The 23,982-nt window shown below is 36.6% G+C and overlaps 1 protein-coding gene across 1 annotated transcript in view; it reads right to left on the bottom strand.

Moving 5' to 3' along the window:
* The window catches only part of SLC35F4 (solute carrier family 35 member F4), a 281,919-nt gene that overhangs the window by 130,181 nt on the left and 127,756 nt on the right, over positions 1-23,982 (bottom strand). The window lies entirely within an intron of this gene.

The following is a 23,982-nucleotide window of genomic DNA, read 5'->3' as shown; positions in this document are numbered from 1 at the left end:
CTACCATATGATGCAGCAATCCCACTCCTGGGTATATATATCTTAAGAAAATACTGATTTGAAAACATACATGCACCCCAATGTTCATAGCAGCAATATTTATAACAGCTAAGATAGGAAAGCAACCTAAGTTTCCTTCAACAGATGAATGGATAAAGAAAATGTTATATACACACACACACACGCGTGCACACACTGGAATATTACTCAGCCATAAAGAGGAATGAAATTCTGCCATTTGCAACAATGTGGATGGACCTAGAAGGTATTATGCTTATTGAGGTATATTTGACAAATAAAAATTTTAATTAATTTTCTTTTGATGTTGAGTTGTATGAGCAGTTTATACACATTGCCTATTAATACCTTATCAGTCCTATCATTTGCAAATATTTTCTCCCATTCAGTATGTTGTCTTTTTGTTTTGTTGATGGTTTCCTTTGCTGTGCAAAAGCTTTTAAGTTTAATGAGGTCCCATTTGTATATTTTTTCTTTTATTTCCTTTACTTTAGGAGACATATCCAAATAATATATTGCTGTGATTTGTGTCAAAGAGCTCTGCCTATGTTTTCCTCTAGGAGTTTTATAGTATCTGGTCTTACAACCTGATTAAAAAATGAGCAGAACTGAACACACATTTTTCCAAAAAGGAAATGCAGATGGCCAACAGGCACATGAAAAGATGTTCAACATTGCTGATAATCAGGAAAATGCAAATCAAAACCACAATGAGATATCACCTCACACCTGTCAGAATGGCTATCATCAAAACGAACACAAATAACAAACGTTGGCAAGACTGTGGAGAAGAGGGAACCCATGTACACAGTTGGTAGGAATGTAAATTGGTGCAGCCAGTGTGGAAAACAGTATGGAGGTTTCTCAAAAAAACTAAAAATAGAACTATCATATGACCCAGCAATTCCAGTCCTGGGTATATATCTGAAAAAACTAACCTGAAAAGATACATGTACCCCAATGTTCATAGTGGCATTATTTACAATTGCCAAGATAGGGAAGCAATCTAAATGTCTGTCAACAGATGAATGGATAAAGAAGCGGTGTGTGTATATATATATATATATATATATACACATATGTGTGTATATATATATATATATATACACATATATATATATATATATATATACACAATGGAATACTACTCAGCCATAAAAAAGAACAAAATTCTGCCATTTGCAGCAATATGGATGGGCTTGGAGGGCATTATGTTAAGTGAAATGAGTCAGAGAAAGACAAATACTGTATGATATCACTTATATGTGGAGTCTAAAAAATTGTATATATGATGTGGTACACATATACAATGGAATATTAGCCATAAAAAGGAATGAAATCGGGTCATTTGTAGAGACGTGAATGGATCTAGAGGCTGTCATATAGAGTGAAGTAAGTCAGAAAGAGAAAAACAAATATCATATATTAACGCATATACATGGAACCTAGAAAAATGGCACAGATGAACCAGTTTGCAGGGCAGAAATTGAGACACAGATGTAGAGAACAAACGTATGGACACCAAGGGGGGAAAGTGGCGAGGGTCAGGTGGTGGTGGTATGATGAACTGGGAGATTGGGATTGACATGTATACACTAATATGAATAAAATGGATAACTAATTAGAACATGCTGTATAAAAAAATTAATAAATTAAAAAAAAAAGGATCCCACATTTCCCACGGTGTGGTCACACACGAAAAAGGAAGCTGTAGTAGTTCTAGGGAAAAAAAAACTACAACAAACTATTGAATATAACAAAAAAGAAGCAGACTCACTGATATAGAGAACAAATTAGTCATTACTAGTCGAGGAAGAATGGGCAATATAGAGGTGGACGAGTGGGAGGTACAAACTATTGAGTGTAAGATAGGCTACAAGAATGTATTGTATAACACAGGGAATATAGCCAATATTTTGTAATAACTGTAATTTGAGTGTAGCCCTTAAAAATCACAAAAAAATTTAAAAAATTTTTAGGTATTTAAAGTGTACAACTTGGTGTTTTGATACACATATACATTGTGAAATGATCACTACAATCAAGCTAATTAACATACTCATCCCTTCACATAGTTAGCTTTGTGTGTGTGGGGGGGGTGTGTGTGTGTGTGTGTGTGTGTGTGTGTGTGTGTGGTGAGAACACTTTAGATATAGCATATCTATAGCAACATATCATAGCAACTTTTTTCTTGAATTTTATTTTATTTATATATTATACAGTAGGTTCTTATTGTATATATGTACCACAACTTCTTTATCCATTTGTCTGTCGATGGGCAGTTGTTTTGCTTCCATGACGTGGGTATTGTAAATAGTGCTGCTGTGAACATTGGGGTGCATTTGTCTGTTTGAATTATGGTTTTCTTTGGATATATGCCCAGTAGTGGGATTGCTGGGTCATATGGTAGTTCTATTTTTAGTTTTTTAAGGAACTTGCATACTGTTCTCCATAGGGGCTGTATCAATTTACATTCCCACCAACAGTGCAAGAGGGTTCCCTTTTCTCCACACCCTCTCCAGCATTTGTTGTTTGTAGATTTTCTGATGATGTCCATTCTAACTGGTGTGAGGTGATACTTCATTGTAGTTTTGATTTGCATCTTTCTAATAATTAGTGATGTTGAGCAGCTTTTCATGTGCTTCTTGGCCATCTGTATGTCTTCTTTGGAGAAATGTCTATTTAGGTCTTTGGCCCATTTTTGGATTGGGTTGTTTGTTTTTTTAATATTGAGCTGCATGATCTGTTTATATATTTTGGAGATTAATCTTTTGTCTGTTGATTCGTTTGCAAATATTTTCTCCCATTCTGAGAGTTGTCTTTTCATCTTGTTTGTAGTTTCCTTTGCTTTGCAAATGCTTTTAAGTTTCATTAGGTCCCATTTGTTTATTTTTGTTTTTATTTCCATTACTCTAGGAGGTGGATAAAAAAAGATCTTGCTGTGATTTATGTCAGAGTGTGCTTCCTATGTTCTCCTCTGAGAGTTTTATAGTGTCCAATCTTACATTTAGGGCTCTAATCCAATTTTTGTGTATGGTGCTAGGGAGTGTTCTAATTTCTTTCTTTTACATGTAGCAGTACAGTTTTCCCAGCACCACTTACTGAAAAGACTGTCTTTTCTCCACTGTATATCCTTGCCTCCTTTGTCATAGATTAGTTGAACATAGGTGTGTGGGTTTATCTCTGCACTTTCTACCCTGTTCCATTGATCTGTATTTCTATTTTTGTGCCAGAACCATATTGTCTTGATTACTGTAGCTTTGTACTATAATCTTAAATCAGGGAGTCTGATTCCTCCAGCTCCATTTTATTCCCTCAAGACTGCTTTGGCTATTCGGGATATTTTATGTCTCCATACAAATTTTAAGATTTTTTGTCTAGTTCTGTAAAAAATGTCACTGGTAACTTGATAGGGATTGCATTGAATCTGTAGATTGCTTTGGGTAGTATAATCATCTTCACAATACTGACTCTTCCAATCCAAGAATGTGGTATATCTCTCCATCTGTTTGTGTCATCTTTGATTTCTTTCATCAGTGTCTTATAGTTTTCTGAGTACAGATCTTTTACATCCTTAGGTAGGTTTATTCCTAGGTATCTTATCCTTTTTGTTGCAATGGTGAATGGGATTGTTTCCTTAATTTCTCTTTCTGATCTTTTGTTGTTAATGTATAGGAATGCAAGAGATTTCTATACATTAATTTTGTATGCTGCAACTTTACCAAATTCATTGATTAGCTCTAGTAGTTTTCTAGTGGCATCTCTAGGATTCTCTATGTATAATACCATGTCATCTGCAAACAGTGACAGTTTTACTTCTTCTTTTCTAATTTGTATTCCATTTATTTCTTTTTCTTCTCTGATTGCCATGGCTAGGACTTCCAAAACTGTGTTGAATAATAGTGGTGACAGTGGACATACTTGTCTTGTTCCTGATCTTAGAGGAAATGCTTTCAGTTTTTCATCATTGAGAATGATGTTTGCTGTGGGTTTGTCATATATGGCCTTTAGTATGTTGAGGTAGGTTCCCTCTATTCCCACTTTCTGGAGAGTTTTTATCATAAATTGGTGTTGAATTTTGTCAAAAGCTTTTCTGCATCTATTGAGATGATCATATGGTTTTTATCCTTCCATTTGTTAATATGGTGTATCACATTGTTTGATTTGCATATATTGAAGAATCCTTGCATCCCTGGGGAAAATCCCACTTGATCATGGTGTATGATCCTTTTAATGTGTTGTTGGATTCTGTTTGCTAGCACTTTGTTCAGGATTTTTGCATCCATATTCATCAGTGATATTGGTCTATAATTTTCTTTTTTTGTAGTATCTTTGTCTGGTTTTGGTATCAAGGTGATGGTGGCCTCATAAACTGAGTTTGGGAGTGTTCCTTCCTCTGCAATTTTTTGGAAGAGTTTGAGAAGGATGGGTGCTAGCTCTTCTCTAAATGTTTGATAGAATTCACCTGTAAAGCCATCTGGTCCTGGACTTCTGTTGGAAGAGTTTTAATCACAGTTTCAATTACACTACTTGTGATGGTCTGTTCATATTTTCTGTTTCTTCCTGGTTCAGTCTTAGAAGGTTATACCTTTGTAAGAATTTGTCCATTTCTTCCAGGTCATCCATTTTATTGGCATAGAGTTGCTTGTAGTAACTCTTATGATGCTTTGTATTTCTGCAGTGTCTGTTGTAACTTCTCCTTTTTCATTTCTAATTTTATTGATTGGAGTCCTCTCCCTCTTTTTCTTGTTGAGTCTGGTTAAAGGTTTATCAATTTTGTTTATCTTCTCAAAGAACCAGCTTTTAGTTTTATTGATCTTTGCTATTGTTTTCTTTGTTTCTATTTCATTTATTTCTGCTCTGATCTTTATGGTTTCTTTCTTTCTACTAACTTTGCATTTTGTTTGTTCGTCTTTCTCTAGTTCCTTTAGGTGTAAGGTTAAATTGTTTGAGATTTTTCTTGTTTCTTGAGGTAGGCTTGTATAGCTATAAACTTCCCTCTTAGAACTGCTTTTGCTGCATCCCATAGGTTTTGGATCATCATGTTTTCATTGTCATTTGTCTCTAGGTATTTTTTGATTTCCTCTTTGATTTCTTCAGTGATATCTTGGTCATTTAGTAATGTATTGTTTAGCCTTGATGTGTTTGTGTTTTTTACATTTTTTCCCCTGCAACTGATTTCTAATCTCATAACATTATGGTAGGAAAAGATGCTTGATATGATTTCAATTTTCTTAAATTTACTGAGGCTTGATTTGTGACTCAAGATGTGATGTATCCTGGAGAATGTTCTGTGTGCACTTGAGAAGAAAGTATAATCTGCTGTTTTTGGATGGAATGTCTATAAATATCAATTAAATCTATCTGGTCCACTGTGTCATTTAAAGCTTGTGTTTCCTTATTAACTTTCTGTCTGGATGATCTGTCCATTGGTGTAGGTGAGGTGTTACCCCCCACTATTATTGTGTTACTGTCGATTTCCTCTTTTATAGCTGTTAACAGCTGCCTTGTGTATTGAGCTGCTCCTATGTTAGGTGCACGTATATTTATAATTGTTATATCTTCTTCTTGGATTGATCCCTTGATCATTATGTAGTGTCCTTCCTTGTCTCTTATAACAGTCTTTATTTTAAAGTCTTTTTTATCTGATATGAGTATTGCTACTCCAGCTTTCTTTTGATTTCCACTTGCATGGAATATCTTCTTCCATCCCCTCACTTTCAGCCTGTATGTGTCCCTAGGTCTGAAGTAGGTCTCTCGTAGACAGCATATATTTGGGTCTTGTTTTTGTAATCATTCAGTGAGTTTGTGTCTTTTGAATGGAGCATTTAATCCATTCACATTTAAGGTAATTTTCAATATGTATGTTCCTATTACCATTTTCTTAATTGTTATGGGTTTGTTTTTGTAGGTCCTTTTCTTCTCTTGTGTTTCCCACTTAGAGAAGTTCCTTTAGCATTTGTTGTAAAGCTGGTTTGGTGGCACTGAATTCTCTTAGCTTTTGCTTGTCTGTAAAGCTTTTGATTTCTCTGTCAAATCTGAATGAGAGCCTTGCTGGGTAGAGTAATCTTGGTTGTATGTTATTCCCTTTCATCACTTTAAACATATTGTGCCACTCCCTTCTGGCTTGTAGAGTTTCTGCTGAGAAATCAGCTGTTAACCTTATGGGAGTTCCCTTGTATGTTATTTGTCATTTTTCCCTTGTTGCTTTCAATAATTTTTCTTTGCCTTTAATTTTTGTCAGTTTGACTGCTATGTGTCTCGGGTGTTTCACCTTGGGTTTATCTTGCCTGGGACTCTCTGTGCTTCCTGGACTTGGGTGGCTATCTCCTTTCCCATGTTAGGGAAATTTTCAACTATAATCTCTTCAAATATTTTCTTGGGTCCTTTCCCTCTCTCTTCTCCTTCTGGGACCCCCTATAATGCGAATGTTGTTGCACTTAATGTTGTCCCAAAAGTCTCTTAGCCTGTCTTCATATCTTTTCATTCCTTTTTCTTTTTTCTGTTCTGCGGCAATGAATTCCACCATTCTGTCTTCCAGGTCACTTATCCATTCTTCTGCCTCAGTTATTCTATTTATTCCTTCTAGTGTATTTTTCATTTCAGTTATTGTATTGTTCATCTCTGTTTGTTTGTTCTTTAATTCTTCCAGGTGTTTGTTCTTTAATTCTTCTAGGTTATTGTTAAACATTTCTTGCATCTTGTCAATCTTTGCCTCCATTCTTTTTCTGAGGTCCTGGATCATCTTCACTATCATTTTCTGATTTCTTTTTCTGTAGGGTTGCTTATCTCCACTTCATTTAGTTGTTTTTTGGGGGTTTTTATCTTGTTCCTTCATCTGGTACAAAGTTCTCTGCCTTTTTGTTTTGTCTATCTTTCTGTGAATGTGTGGTTTTCCTTCCACAGACTAATGTAGTTCTTCCTGCTTCAGCTGTCTGCCCTCTGGTGGATGAGGCTATCCACAACTTTCAAGTACACAATATAGTACCATTAACTATAGTCACCATGCTGTAATTAGATCTGCAGACCTTATTCATGTTGTATAACTTAAATTTTGTACCCTTTGACCAATATATGCCCATTTTCCTCACTGTTAAATCCCTGGAAACCACACATTTTACTCTGTTTCTATGAGTTCAACTATGTTAGATTCCACATATAAATGAGATCATGCAGTATTTGTGTTTCTTTGGCTCATTTCAGTTGGCATAATGTTCTCTAGGTTCATTCATGTTGTCAGAAATGTCAGGGTCTCTTCTTATTTAGGTCTGGATAATATTTCCTTATTACTTAAGGTTGGATAACATTTAATTTCATACATGTCACATTTTCTGTATCTTTTCATCTGTCAAAGACATTTAGTTTGTTTCCATATCATGGCTATTGTGAATAATGCTTCAATGAACATAAGAGTAAAGGTATCTAATATAGTAATTTTATTTCTTATGAATATAAAACCAGAAGTGAGATTTCTAGATCATAAGGTAGTTCTGTTTTTAGTTTTTTTTTTAGGAACCTCCATACTCTTTTCCATATGGCTATACTAATTTACATTCCTACCAACAGTGTACAGTGGTTCCCTTTCTCCACATCCTCACCAATATTTGTTTTCTCTTGTCTTTTTGATAATCACCTTCTAACAGGTATGAGGTAATATCTCATTGTGGCTTTGATTTCCATTTCTCTGGTGATTTGTGATATTGAGCACCTTACCATTGACCTGGTGGCCATTTGTGTGTTTTCTGTGGCAAAAAATGTCTATTTGGGTCCTTTGCCCATTTTTAAATTGGATTATTCGCTTTCTTGTTATTATGTTGTATGAGTTCCTCATGTATTTTGGATATAGCCCCTTATTAGATATATGGTTTGAATATGTTTCTCCCATTCCATAGGTTGCCATTTCATTGTTTCTTTTGTTCTGCAGTTGATTTTAGTTTGATGTAGCTGCAATTGTTGATTTTTGCTTTTGTTGCTTTTGGTGTCATATCCAAAAAACTCATCTCTAAGACCAATATCCAGGAGTTTTTTCCCTGTGTTTTCTTCTAGGAGTTTTAAGGTTTAGATCTGTTTAAGTCTTCTATCCATTTTGAGTTAATTTTTGTGAGTGGTGTGAGATAGGGGTCCAAATTCATCTTTTGCATGTGAATATCCAGTTTTCCTAACACCATTTATGGAAGAGACTATTCTTTCCCCATTGAGTATCCTTGGCTCCCTTGTCAAATATTAGTTGATTATATAAGTATGGGTTTATTTCTGGTCTCTCTATTCTGTTCACTGGTCTATGTATCTGTTTTTATGCCAGCACCATATGGTTTTAACTACTGTAGCTCTGTGATGTATTTTGAAATCAGAAAGTGTGATGCCTCCAGATTTGGTCTTGTTCAAAATTGTTTTGGCCATTTTGTGTCTTTTGTAGCTTCATACAAATTTTAGGACTGTTTTCTCTATTTCTGTGAAAAATGCCATTGGAATTTTGATAGGGATTGCAATGAAACTATAGATGGCTTTGGGTAGTATGGATGTTTTAACAATATGAACTCTTGGAAATCATGAACATGAAATGTGTTTCCATTTATCTGCATCTTCTTTAATTTCTTTCATCAATGTTTCATAATTTCAATTTACAAGTCTTTGATCTCTTTGGTTAAGTTCTTTCCTAAGTATTTTATTCGTTTTGTTGCTGTTGTGAGTAGGATTGTTTTCTTAATTTTTTTTTATAGTTTGTTGTATGTGTATAGAATGCAATAATTTTTGTATATTTTCATACCCTGTAAATTTACTCAATTCATTTAACATATTTTTGTTGAGTCTTTAGAGTTTTCTATGTATATCATAATGTTATCTGCAAAGAAAAATAATTTTACTTCTTCCTTTTTGATTTAGATGACTTTTGTTTCTTTTTCTTGTCTAACTGCTCTGGCTAGGACTTCCAGTGCTATGTTGAATAGAAGCAGTGAGAGTGGACATCCTTGCCTTGTACTGGATTTTAGAAGGAAACCTTTTTTTTTTCCCCTCCAATTAATTATGTTAGCTGTTGGCTTTTCAAATATGGCCTTTACATATTGAGGTATGTTCCTTCTATTACTATTTTGTTGAGAGGTTTTATCACAAATGGATAAACAAAAAACATTTTTGTCAAATTTTTTTTCTGTGTGTCTACTGAGATTATCATGTAGCTTTTTCTTTTAGTCTGTTAATATGGTGTATCACATTGATTTGCATATATTAAACTAATTTTGCACCCCAGGGATAAATACCACTTGGTCATGGTATATAATGTTTTTAATGTGCTATTGAATTTGGTTTGCTAGTGTTTTGAGTATTTTTGCATCTATGTTCATCAAGAATATTGGCTCTAGTTTTCTTTTCTTGTGTCTTTGTCTGGCTTTGGTATGAGTGTAATGCTGGCCTCATAAAATAAGTTTGGAAGTATTCCTTCCTCTATTTTTTGGAAAAGTTTAAGAATTTGTGTTAATTCTTCTTTAAATAAATGCTAGAATTCATTTATGAAGCCATGTGGTCCTGGGCTTTTCCTTGTTGGCAGGTTTTAGATTACTGGTTGAATCTCCTCATTTATTATTGGTCTGTTCAGCCTTTCTATTTCTTCTTGATTTCATTTTGTTAGGTTGTATGTTTTGGGGAATTTATCTATTTCATCTAGGTTATTTAATTTGTTGGCATATAAGTATTCATAATTGTCCCTTATGATTCTTTTTATTTTTAAGGCATACATCATAATGTCTTCTCTTTCATTTCTGATTTTGAGTCTTCTCACTTTTTTCTTAGTTTGTTTAGTGAAGGATTTGTTGATTTTGCTTATTTTGAACAAAAAAACCCCAACTCTTAATTTTTTCATTGTTTTTCTATTCTCTTTTCAATTTACCTTTTTAAAAATTTAAAAAATTTTTTAAGTTAATTTTTATTGGAGTACAGTTGCTTTACAATGTTGTGTTATCTAATTCACTTCTGTTCTAATCTTTATTATTGCTTTCCTTCTGCTAATTTTGGGCATAGTTTGTTCTTCTTTTTCTCATTCTTCAAGGTGTAAATTAAGTTGTTATTTGAGATCTTTCCTCTTTTTTAATGTAGGCATTTACTGTTATTAACTTCCCTCTTAGTACTGCTTTTGCTGCATACCATAAGTTTTGGTGTATTGTGCTTTTTGGTACGAGAATTCCAGTTACTCCACATCATCAACAGCACTTGGCATGTCCGTTTGTTTTTTTTTTTTCAGCCATTCTAAAAGGTAGAAAGTGCTATCTCATTGTTTTAATTTATATTTCCCTAATGACTAATGATGTTGGTTTGTAGTTTTAACATCTTTGATTATGGTGTCAGAATGATGCTGGAATTATAAAATGAATTGGGAAGTGTTCCTCCCTCTTCTCTTTTCTGGAAGAGATTGTGTACTGGTAGTATTTATTCCTTAAATGATTGGTAGGTTTCAGTAGCGAAGTCATCTGGGACTAGAAGGTTTTTAACTACGAATTCAATTTCTTTAATATATATAAGACAACTCACATTTTCTATTTCTTCTTCTGTAAGTTGTTTTTGTTTTTTTTTTTTTTTTTTTTTTTTTTGCGGTATGCAGGCCTCTCACCGTTGTGTCCTCTCCCATTGCGGAGCACAGGCTCCGGACGCGCAGGCTCAGCCACCATGGCTCATGAGCCCAGCCGCTCCGCAGCATGTGGGATCCTCCTGGACCGGGGCACAAACCCACGTCCCCTGCATCGGCAGGCGGACTCTCAACCACTGCGCCACCAGGGAAGCCCCTTCTGTAAGTTTTGATAGTTTATATCTTTCTAGGAATTTGTCCATTTCATCTAATCAAATTTATGGGAATAAACCTATTTGTAATATTCCCTTACTATTTGTTTAATGTCTCAAGGGTCTATAGCAATGTCTCCTTTTCCATTCCTGATATTGACAATTTGTCTTTTTTCTGTTTTCTTGGTCAGCTTGGCTTGAGGTTTATCAGTTTTATGAATCTTTTTAGACAATCAGTCTTTGGTTACTTTGATTTCCTCTACTGCTCTACTGTTTTCAATTTCATTTTTTAATTTGCTTTTTCTCTCTCTTCTTTTAAATTTCTTAAGGTAGAAACTTAGGTCATTGACTTGAGACATATTATTATCTAATATAAGTAGTTAATGATAAAATTGCCCTCTAAGCATGATTATAAATGCATACCACAAATTTTGATACATTGTGGTTTTTTTTCATTCAACTCAATAATTCTAATTTCCTTGTGAATTTCTCTTTGACCCATTGATCATTTAGAAGTATGGTGTTTAATTCCAAATATTTAGGGATTTTTCAGATATATTCTGTTAATTTAAAACAATTAATTTATGTTCAAAGAACATACTTAGCATGATTTCAATTTTTTAAATATTTGTTAAGGTTTGTTTAATGGCCCAGAATATGGTCATTATAGAACATTTAGAAAATTCAAATAAAAACAACATTTTAAAAACCCATTTCACAGTTAATAGTTTGATATGTATTTTTCAATTTCTTTCATTATACTCCCATATAGACATACATATGTATACACACACGTTTGTATGTGTATATATATATATATATATACACACACACATTTACAACGGTAGAATCATGCTGTACAGATACTCTGTAATCTACTTTATGTACGTAAAGCAGCATAAATTAGTGGTTAAGACATAAGCTCTTAAACCACACTACTTGGGTCCAAATCCAGGTTTCACCATTTATTAGCTAAGTGACTTGGAAAGGTCCTTGTATTCTCTGTGTCCAGTTCTTCACGTGTAAAATAGAGGTGATAATAATAGTATTTACCTCATTGAAATTTTTAAGAGAATTATTTGAATTAATATAAATAAACTACTTAGAACAGCACCTGGCATCTTGTTAGCTATTTAGTATTATTTATATTTCCTATATTTATTTCTATTTTCTATATCTATTTCTATTTTCTATATTTCTAAATAAGCACTTGTTATTTTCTATTATTGCTTTCCCCTGTCATGGTACCAGGGTAAGGATGCACAATGGTTTATTTAGCTCATACTATAGGAACAGGCATTGGGATATTTTCACTGTTTGTTATTACAAACTCACTGTGCTAAAGATCTTGTTAGGGCACATCTGTGATTATTTTCTTCCTTAGAATGAATTCACAGAAGTACAATTGCTATTTTAAAGGATGGGTATATTGTTTAAAGTTTTTGATGTCTTTGTCCAAGTCCCAGAGAAGGTTTTTATTTTTAATTCATTTACCAACTCACCATTATGTAAAAAAGTATGCAAATATAATATTTTAGAACGTATTTTCCAAAATCTTCCAATGTAATTCTTGTTGAGGTTCAAGTAGATAATAGCATTAGAAGGCAATTTAATAGATTAAGTTTCAAAGAGCCACCCAGAGAAAGGCTTTCATTCCAGGACCTCAAAACATGAACATTTTACTTTTATAAATGAATTGTAGAAGGATGACAGCAGATGCCAACCAAAAATACAGAGGAGACTGGGCTGCTCCACTGAACAAGTATTTAAACTGTCTTAATTAAAGCTGGAAAATCAATGAACTAAGGAAAATTGCCCTTTAGGCATTTATAGTTCTTTTAAGTAAGATGTAAATCCATCTTCTGTGGGTGTAGATGATATGGACCTTTTTTTAAGGAAAATGTTTAATAGCCTGTTGAGTATCTAGAAACATAAATTTCTCCATATACATATAAATATCTCGCTATATATTATATATATAAACTATATACATACTATGTATTAAGGTATATATAATTCATTATATACTATATATAATGAATTGAGAAGTGTTCCATCTTCTTCTACATGTAAATAAATAAAGAGGGATGTTGTTTCTAGCCACGAATACTTAGTTCCCCAATTTGATGGAAAAGGGCATTGGGTTCATAACAACAGAAAATGGAGGATTTGGGGACAGTTACTTCCATGTTTTAGCACTGAAATCCTAAGTGGCAGATTTTAGAAGGGTGAGGAATCTGGTGTAAAGAGGCCTTCAAAATTTTACCTTAACATTCTTCCACATTAGATCCCATCTCCAAACATGAACAGCAAATGTTAAAGAAAATTTTGTTCAGCAAGTAAATACAACCAAACCCAATAATCTCTTAATCTCAGCTACAAAAGTGTGACTCATGAAACCAGGCCAGACATTCTCTCATACTTAATCAAGACTTAAAGGTAAATATCTTGAGGCATTCTTCTTCTTCTTCTTCCAAATCAAGATTTGCCATAGGATAATTTTAATCATGCTAAAAGAGACATCACTCCAGGGAAGCCATCTTACCTCAAGAAAACTATATCAAAAAAGGCAGCCCTATTTTGGGGGAAGAAATCTATTTCTTGCAGTAAACAAACCAATTGATAGAGAACTAGAAAAATGAGGTGTACAAAGTTTTATTTATTCAAAAATCTCCCTTTAAATAGAACTGTAGGGACTTCCCTGGTGGTCCAGTGGATAAGACCCCATGCTCCCAATGCAGGGGGCCCGGGTTTGATCCCAGGTCGGGGAGCTAGATTCTGCATGCCGCAACTAAGAGTCCACACGCCACATCCCGTGTGCTGCAATTAAGACCCGGTGCAGCCAAAATAAATAAATAAATTTAATTTAATTAAAAAAATAAAAAGAACTATAAAGACCTCTAAAATATAATCTATATCCCAAGGTTAACTTTTGACTGCAGATTGTGTGGGAATTTTTATGTAAAATTAAAGTTTCAATTGTATGGAATAACTAATTAATTTACTATATTTTCAATATTCCAGGAATGTGAAGGAGATCAAATATGAATCAGCCTCCCAGAGAGATAAAACTGTGTCCATGAGCTCGATTAGAGGATGGTCTGTTTGGGAAACAGGGTGCTTAACAGAACACTGGTACCAAACCTAAGCACATTCCATTAATTTTACTTTTTTCTATTTTTAAATAATATTCTCTTACCAGTTTTGACTGTTTATGTCCTCCCCATGACAGGTCTTTGTGTGAAAAATTCATAGAACTTTTTGGCATCTATAATTTAGTTGAATAAAAAATCTCATTCTACCAGTTGGCAATTATATTTTATCAAAATGTTTGCTCTGTGCCTTTTTCAGAAGAGTGCACATTAACAGAAACAGTGAAAAATACTATGTTAACTCATCTAATTTAAACATCTTAAGACTAAGAGAGATTTCAAAACTAATTTGTTCTAGACCAGCAAAGCACAGCACCAGCAGAACATTTTCTCTTTCCAAAGTGCTTTTCTATTATTAATCACTTTATCTGCACAATGTTCCATGACCTGGTTCAGTCTAATCCCCATTTTATGGATGAGTACATTTGGCTGCATGGGAAGACAGTAAGCTGCTGTTGGCTGTAAGATGAAGGCAGTGGACTGTGCCACAACCCAGGAGGACAGTAATTTTCTGAGCCCTAATCCTACCTCTTCTATGGGTTGTTGGGATACACTGTCTTTATTTTTAAAAAATATACACACATATATACACATATTCTTTATAGCAAGCTACAGTTTATGCTGGCCTTGCACACATAGATACAACAGAACAGCTGTTCTGCTGCAGCAGATGGCACAGAGTAAAAGGAAACTAGAGCTTTTGAGTCAAGTAGACCAATTCAAATCAATTCAATTCAAACCTACCAGCTATGTAACCTTCTCTGAGTGCCATTTTTCTCATATGTAAAATGGGGCTAATGGCTTCATCGTAATGAGATAACAGAGCAAGTGAGAGCATAGTAAATGGTGCATAGTAGAGGCTTAAATATCTGTTTCCTTCTCCCTTCACCATCTCATTAGAAAATACAGTAGGTGGCAAATTAAGTTAAACCAATGTCCTTTACTACTTAACCCTGAACAAGTGATGATTTTCAAGATTTTCAAGTGCAAACGGCAAACAGCACAAGACAGGACGAAGTAGGATGTGAGCGATCCTCAGATAAACTGCTCACAAGTGGCCGGACAGATGTGAGTAACCCACTTGACCCTGTCATTACCTACTCTGCCCAGAGGGCTAACTGCCAACAGGCAGCCAGTGGGAGAGGTGAGCTGTTAGGGAAAAAACTAATCCAATATTAGATAATTATTCCCCATATAATTAGCAGTTGAATCGTACACAACTCTTTCCTTTAACACTTCTCTTTCCCATGGATGTTAACCTGAGCATAGGCAAGCTACTCTCATAATCCTTTTTGCTTATTAGCATTAGCCTCAAAAACTTCTCAGGAAATTCTTTGCTGTTCATTCTGAAGAGAATCACTCTAAGCTGAAAATATCAAGATATCTTTTCAAACCACTTTCATACTATCCCAACTCTAAGTCATACTTTGCCAATTTGAAAACAGGTGCCTCAAAGGGCTCATTTTCTTCTTCATAAGGGCAGGCTGTGTCTTATTCTTTGGAAAAGGGGCCATGGGAATGATGCAGTGAGCCACAGATTCCCAAAGATCCTTGTGGCTCCAGATGGAACCTTCCATTGCTGCCATCTAAGGTCCAAACAATAGGACCCTGATCCCAAAGTATTTCTCCTCACTTTTTCTCCAGCACACAGGAACTGGAGACGAACAGCACACTTAGAACTAGAGAGTGCAAAACTATTTTTTTTTAATGTGAAGAAATGCGGGGATCCAAAATGTCATTGCGTGACCTTGAACAAGTGTGTTAACTTCCCAGGACTTCTCGACTACCACCGCATGGTTTCCTGTGTGGAAAGGAAGTCTGCTGTAGGAAAACCTCTGGACTAGGAGTTAAAAGGCCTGGTTCTAGTCCTAGTTCGGATAACATCTATGTGGGACCTTGATGTCTATGGCTTCAGCTTCTACATTTATACAACAAGTGTCAATGGCAGGATGGGTGATTCTGATGGAAGCTGGACAGTCACCCCAGAAAAACGATCCAAGTCACAAAGATCGGCACAAAATATCACGAGGTGCCCTGGCCTACAGGGCTGGATGGGCCTCGCCCAGCAAGGACTCTATAGCTACTGTTCTCATGTATCCTGACAAGACGTAGTATCATTTACTCCCTAACAAGAAGGAACGTCTTCTCACCCACTTGCTTCTACTGCTCTGGTTGCAGGAGAGAAGGAAGAATGGATTAAGAAGAAAGAAGCATGAGAAGGCCAAGGTGAGAAGTGATAACTAGACCATTAGCTAGATGTACCCTCCCTACCTATAAATGTAGGCCTCTGTGCAAAGAAAGAGCTCACTTCTGTGACCCCACGTGCCTTTACATAGGAAGTCAGCCAAAATGTCTCATCTACTGTTGATGTTATATGCATGAGAGAAAGCCTTCCTGAATCCTGAAGTCACTTCCTACCTAGGAATACTCCAGTGGAAACTCACTCTGCAAACAAATTGCCTAGCAGGCCTGCTTTTTTTTTCCAATTGAAATGTAGCTGACATACAATACCATGTTAGTTTCAGGTTTACTACACAGTGATTTGGCATTTGCATATATTATGAACTGATCACCACGATAATCTAGCAGCCATGTGACCCCATGCAAAATTATCACAATGCTTCTTGCAACAGATTAGAAGTGAGAAATACTCCTTGGCTAGTGCCTCATCCCAATGAGGCCTAGATAGCAGCGGCCTCTGTAGTAGCAAGAGAAAGTCACCAGCAGTACCTCAGTAGCACAAAGTATAAGGACAAAAAATAAGGTACAGTTTTGCATTGCCTACTAATTAGGCAATATTGTACCTAGCTCATAAAACTGTTCTGAGAATTAAATGAATTAATATATGTAAAGGACTGAACAGTGCCTGCCACTAAAATAGCACTAATAACTGTTAGCTCTTAGTGCCAAAATACTAATGAGTGCCAAAACTACTGGAATTCAACCCAACTGTATATACGGAGTATATATGGAATCAAAAAGATGTTCTTTCCTCAGTAATTGGATAAGAAAGCCAGGAACTAGAAGATATGGTAAGTCCTTAATTCATTTATTTAGCACAATAAGAAATACTGACTCTAATGCGTATTCAGTTATTATTGTGAGCAGCTCTTTACAGGAAACCACCCTCCGCAGGAAGCCCCTCTTGTCACTTTAGCAAAGCTATATTGTAGCTAACTTTTAAACTAGGCACTCCCATGCTCTACTCATCTCCAGCCCAAGCACACCTTTCAAATTTTTTAATCACACAATACCTTGCCTAATTTGTCAGGTTTTTCCATAGACCAAAGAAGCAGAAATGAAGAATAAGTAATTAACAGATGACCAGATCTCTTCCCTAGCTTTCCCTTCAATAATCTCCCAAACAAACTGCGTGAACAAGATAACATCTAGAGGAAGATCTTCTAGAGGAAGATCACAAGCCTGCACACAGTGAGGAATGGTGATGGCTCTGACCCCCATCTCAATTTTTTAACTGAGATTACTTAAAAGTTTCACAGCCAAGCAGGATCTTCGGAGGTGGTTTTTGGAGGACGCTGAGTCCACCATCTCCCCAGATGGTCTGCATGCTGATTAAAGGCACCTTTCCTTTCTACTGACATCTGTTGAGTATGTAATTAATCTTGTAAGCAGCAAGCAGTAGGACCCCCGTGTGATAACGTCATCATGAAATCCAGCACTAGTTATATACTATCGTGCAGTTCTTTTTTGGCCCCACTCCACCCAGATCCAACCTCTGCCTTTCTCTGCTATACTCAGTATCCCAGAAGGCTGATCTCTGTCATGTGGACACCCTCCCTCACTGACTCCTGACTGGGACTGGACAATGGAGGCTCCAGCAGAGATGGAAAGAGCTGCATCCCTCCACCGCTGAGCTCCTGTTGAGGGCCCCACTCTCATGATGCCAGCTCTCTCAATATTTGGGTAACACCATTCCCTCCCTTTGCCCCTTCAGGCCAGGGGGTTATAACAGTTTTCCACTGTGACTGGATTGGATGTTTCACCATCCCTTGCTGGTCCCCTTAACTCTGTCCACACCTCCAAAAATAATCTATTACACTCTCTTTAGTTAAATCCTTTTGACTGTGGCTCTTTTCCTTCAGTTACACTCTGACCCTACCTGAAACACTCTCATTTCCTCATCTAGATGTTTCCTTAAAGTCAGTCTCTTCTCTCCAACTAGAAGTTAGCAGAGTTGCCTTCAACTTCTCTCATGCTTCCTCTCTTCCACCTCACTCTCCTCTGCTTCCTCTCTTCCACCTCACTCTCCTCTCCCACCTCAAACACAAAGAGCAATGTACTCAGGGCACAAAAATATGGCTGACATGCCTCAGGCTCCATTCGACTCCATGTTTCCCCCAAAGGAAAGCACCTTTAACTAAAGAAAACATCTCTAAAACTTGATGTGCTTGTGGCAGTGAGTCTGTGCTTCATGGCTGGGCTGTTCTAGGGAGATCAAACCAGTTGTTCTCAACTGCAATGTCAGCCTTAATACAATGCTAAATCAACTGTGAACTCTGCCACAATAATTGGTTACTAATAGTAGCTACATATACACATGATAGATATTATGTCTGTGTCTATCTACATAAAAAGTTAGGACATTCATGTTTTGTCAAAAATATTACTTCCTTGGGCTTCCCTGGTGGTGCAGCGGTTGACAGTCCACCTGCCGATGCAGGGGACACGGGTTCGTGCCCCGGTCTGGGAAGATCCCACATGCCTGGGAAGATCCCACATGCCGCGGAGCGGCTGGGCCCGTGAGCCATGGCCGCTGAGCCTGTGCATCCGGAGCCTGTGCTCCGCAACGGGAGAGGCCACAACAGTGAGAGGCCCGCGTACCGCAAAAAAAAAAAAAAAAAAAAAATCACTTCCTACCTTGAGTTTTAGTCTTCTCTTTAAAGTGAGAGAGAAAAAAGGGTGGAATTACAAACAGGGCAATGGGAATTTTAGAGAAAACAGCTAACAGTCTTATTTCAAATGTGGACATGTTCATAAAAGTGTCATTTATTCATTATACACATGTTTATTAAAGTCTGACACATGGCAGACCCTGTGTCAAGCACAGAGGATACAACCATGAACTAGACGGAAATGGTCTCTACCCGTAATGGAGCAGGAACCCTCTGGGGCCTTCCCAGGACAGACACCCCCACCCACCCATGTCCTCTGCCTGCCTCTCATCTGTAGAAAAAGTTTGGCCAAATAATACATTTAATCAGAGAAATGAGAAAATGTGGAAACAAGGGAAAAAAGTCAAACAAGACAAAATAATAATAGTTTAGCCATTAAACAAAGTCAAGGACGTTTAGTTTCTCCTCAAGAGCTACAGATAATAATCTGAGCCATATCTTTTGAGCTGTTTTACAGATACGGAAATCCCCACCAGGTGAAAGAAGTTAACTACCTGATGACCATATTGTAGCCATGATATAAGCTGCTCCATCTTACATAATTTCAAGAACTGGCCTCAATAAAATGGGAACAAACCAACCCTGTAACTGAAGATTAACTGTACTTAAAACAAGATAAGATGATGCTGATCAGACCACACATGACCAATTTCAAGATGACTGTCAGAGCTGACTGTGCTGTTCTACACATAGCCACCTCCCTCCACCCATACACCCCTGAAACTCCCCCTTTAAAAACTCTTGCCCCCCAATCAACAACGGGGAATTGGCTTTTGGACATGAGTCCAGCTTTTCCACCAGTTGCCAGTTTCCTCAATAAAGCTATCTTTCCTTTTACCCAACACATGTCTCTCAGTTTTGGATTCTTGAGCAACGAGCAGCCAAACCTGAGTTCAGCAACACACCTTCAAGGAGCTTCAGGGTGATGGTAAAGATGATTTTTGACTGAGTTCGTGAGTTTGAAGAGTGTCATGAAGAAGACATTCAGATGCCACGTGAGCACATGATGGGGGGGCCCAAATGACCCTGGGTAATCAAGGAAAGCTTCTTTGAGGAAGCAAAATTTAAGCTGAGCCCTGAAAGATTGGTATTGGCTGGATGAGTGGGCAAGGTAAAGAAGGAACAGACTGGGCAAAGACCAAGAGATCGGAAAGATCGCATGTTCAAGGGGCTGAAAGAGGCCAGTGTGGCTGTGGGAGAAGGAGTTCAAGCTGAGTCTGCAGAAGTAGGCTGGGTAACGCAGGACTCTGTAACCACGTTAAGAATATGGATTTGATCTCAAGGCCAATGGGAAATTATTGAAAGACTCTGAAGTGGAGAGTCATTACTAGATCCTGAAAAGCTCTCTCTGGCTGCAGTAGAAAAGCTAGATCAATGAGGGCAGCAGTGGATGTGGGGAGACTGGTTTGAAAACTGGTGCCTTTATTCCAGACCAAAAGTGATGCTGGCTTGAACCAAGAGACTGGTAATAATAAAGAGTAGTGGATTCAAAAGGTATTAAAGAATCAGTAAGACTTGGAAACGGGTGGAATGTGGAGAAGTGAAGGAGAAGGCGGAGTTTTGACAACTTCAGGTTACCTGGCTTGAGAGTTGTATGGGTGATGGTGTTGCCACTTCAGATGGGGAAATGCAGCATAAAGACAAGGCTGGGGACATGAGAACATCATCCAACTAGTTAGATGAAGAAAAAATTGTTAAGAACCACTGAGTTAAACTACAGTTTGGATCATCTGAAAGAGTAAGCATTAGACTATTTTTGACCTACAAAAATGGAAATTTAATTTGGTCCAACCTAATAGCAGCTGCTTTTAAGTACTAAAGTCTTTCTTCCAGGATTAATATAATGTTTAAGAAACCACTCTTTGATTATGGCGCTCTGTGTGCCTTTCTTCAAGACTTGGTCAGCGATGTTCACAGTGCTAGTCAAGAAGAGTCATAGAAAGGGGGCAGAGAGGTACATGCACATACATACACTTGAGGCTAAATCAGGATATGAAAATGCAGACTCATCAAACCCAAGTGAAGAGAATTAAGCTATGTACAGTACTCTAAGATCAAACAAATCCATGTACCCCAGAACTATTCTAGGACTACTGGAAAACACTTACACAATTAACTTAGAGCCAGCAGTGAAGTCAGAGCTTAAAAACTGGTTCACACTTATTCACCGTAATACTGGGAAAAACAGGCAAGAAATGTACTGTGTTTCTAATTTTAAACAAGAATCCAGGTTTCTCACTCTGGAATTCACTTAGGGAAACAGGTACACAGCACAGCATATGGAGGTTCCATCCTAGATCTTGGATCGCTGTCAATTATCTCTTTTGCATATTGAAAGGCTGCAGCTCTTTTTTAATATCTCAAATGTGAAAAGCCTCATACAGGACAGTAAGGTCTAGTATTTACCAGGGTCTAACATTACTCATTGCACTTTCTGAGAGGCATTTGCCTCCTCCTCAGGCTGTTGGATTCTAACGTTCCGAGCCTATTTATCTGGAAACAAAATCACAACTGTAACAGAGGGCAGCAGCCATTGTCTACACAATATGAGATTCTTTTCACTGAGCACAGCTTTACCCTGAAGGTCACTTCAAATTAGGGATTCACTTCTCTTTGCTTCTGTCTGATGTTAGGATGCTACTCATGATTAAATAGGGGCCAGAGCACAGCTACATGTAAAAGAATGAAATTAGAACACTCCCTAACACCATACACAAATATAAACTCAAAATGGATTCGAGACCTAAATGTTAGACTGGACACTATAAAACTCTTAGAGGAAAACATAGGAAGAACACTCTGACATAAATCACAGCGAGCTCTTTTTTGATCCACCTCCTAGAGAAATGGAAATAAAAACAAAATTAAACAAATGGGACCTAATGAAACTTCAAAGCTTTTGCACAGTAAAGGAAACCATAAACAAGATGAAAAGACAACCCTCAGAATGGGAGAAAATATTTGCAAAGGAATCAATGGATGAAGGATTAATCTTCAAAATATATAAGCAGCTCATGCAGCTCAATATTAAAGAAACAAACAACCCACTCCAAAAATGGGCAGAAGACCTAAATAGACATTTCTCCAAAGAAGACAAACAGATGGCCAAGAAGCACATGAAAAGCTGCTTAACATCACTAATTATTAGAAAGATGCAAATCAAAACTACAATGTGGTATCACCTCACACCAGTTAGAATGGACATCATCAGAAAATCTACAAACAACAAATGCTGGAGAGGGTATGGAGAAAAGGGAACCCTCTTGCACTGTTGGTGGGAATGTAAATTGATACAGCCCCTATGGAGAACAGTATGCAAGTTCCTTAAAAAACTAAAAATAGAACTACCATATGACCCAGCAATCCCACTACTGGGCATATATCCAGAGAAAACCATAATTCAAAAAGACACATGCACCCCAATATTCATTGCAGCACTATTTACAATAGCCAGGTCATGGAAGCAACCTAAATGTCCATCGACAGACGAATGGATAAAGAAGATGTGGTACATATATACAATGGAATATTACTCAGCCATAAAAAGGAACGAAACTGGGTCATTTGTTGAGACATGGATGAATCTAGAGACTGTCATACAGAGTGAAGTAAGTCAGAAAAAGAAAAACAAATATCGTATATTAATGCATGTATGTGGAACCTAGAAAAATGGTACAGAGGAACCAGTTTGCAGGGCAGAAGCGGAGACACAGATGTAGAGAACAATCGTATGGACACCAAGGGGGGAAAACTGCAGTGGGGTGAGGATGGTGGTGTGCTGAATTGGGCAATTGGGATTGACATGTATACACTGATGTGTATAAAATTGATGACTAATAAGAAACTACAGTATAAAAAAACAATAAAAACTAATACTAAACTTTCTTTGGGTTATTTGTATGGAAAATGTTAATATAAATGTTTCAGACATTACATGAAATTTCTAAAAATCTTATATGTTCTGGTATAATGTTATAAGTCATAATTCTAGTTATTACTTTAAAATGTATATCTCAGAAATAACTAAATTTCCTTGTCAATTGCATTATTATGAACTTTCATCAAATCTTTAACCGTGGTCATTTTTAATTTTGTCATTTACAGACAGTTCTGGGTGTACTCTGATGCTTTTGTAAAAATGTTCCTATAAAAGGGTTTCATCTTCAAGGAATTCATGGAAAAGACTCTGACAAGTACAGGTTTCTGGTAACTGACTATACTGCTGAACTGAATGAATAAGCATTTTCAGAACTCTAATGGAAAACTGATGAATTCATAAAAATGCTAACAAAAGATCAAGATAAAAAAAATTAATTACATGGGACTGAGTGAACTGATGAGGATGATTATAATTTTTGTGACTCTGTTTGAATAAAAAAATAAAAATAAATAGGGGTCAGAGCAATATGCTAGTAGCGAAAGGTAAAATTATACTTTTAAAGGACTCTAATCATTAGCTAATAGCTCAAGTTAATATTAGCCTAGAAGTTTTCAAGGTATTGATATTAAGAAGGTGATTACACACCTGATACATGTGAAGTTTCATTACACATAATATTTTCCATGTGAAGTTTCATTACCAGGCTTGTAACAGTACCTGGCTGTTCATTCCCCCCAACCCTGTGGGGAAGGGGATGGGAATTTATACCCTATATTTAACTATCTTCTTTGCTTATTTTAGTTTTGAACTGCTTTGACAAATACATAGATTTTTAAGTAGAAAAAGAATATTTTGAATTTCTATGACACTTCTTAGTTTCTCTCAAAAAACAATTGCATATTTATATTTCATAATTTTTAAGGAATTCTAAATGTCTATCAAAAGTGAAGACATTATTTATAATCCACTATTGGGTGATTTAAAAAATATTATAGTCTTGTCTGTGGCTAGTTGGTTGCAACTGGTTAGAGCAGTAACTCGCCACCTTTGTGGATTTTTAATACCCTGTTAGTTTTGGTTTAATTTTTTTTTTTTTTTTTTTTTTTTTTTTGCGTTACGTGGGCCTCTCACTGTTGTGGCCTCTCCTGTTGCGGAGCACAGGCTCTGGACGCGCAGGCTCAGCAGCCATGGCTCACGGGCCCAGCAGCTCCGTGCCATGTGGGATCCTCCCAGACCGGGGCACGAATCCGTG

Source organism: Lagenorhynchus albirostris, chromosome 1 (assembly GCF_949774975.1).
Source record: "Lagenorhynchus albirostris chromosome 1, mLagAlb1.1, whole genome shotgun sequence".
In the NCBI taxonomy this organism is placed as follows: Eukaryota; Metazoa; Chordata; class Mammalia; order Artiodactyla; family Delphinidae; genus Lagenorhynchus; species Lagenorhynchus albirostris.
Note: the sequence above shows the minus strand (reverse complement) of the source record. Positions and strands in the feature narration are given on the sequence as shown.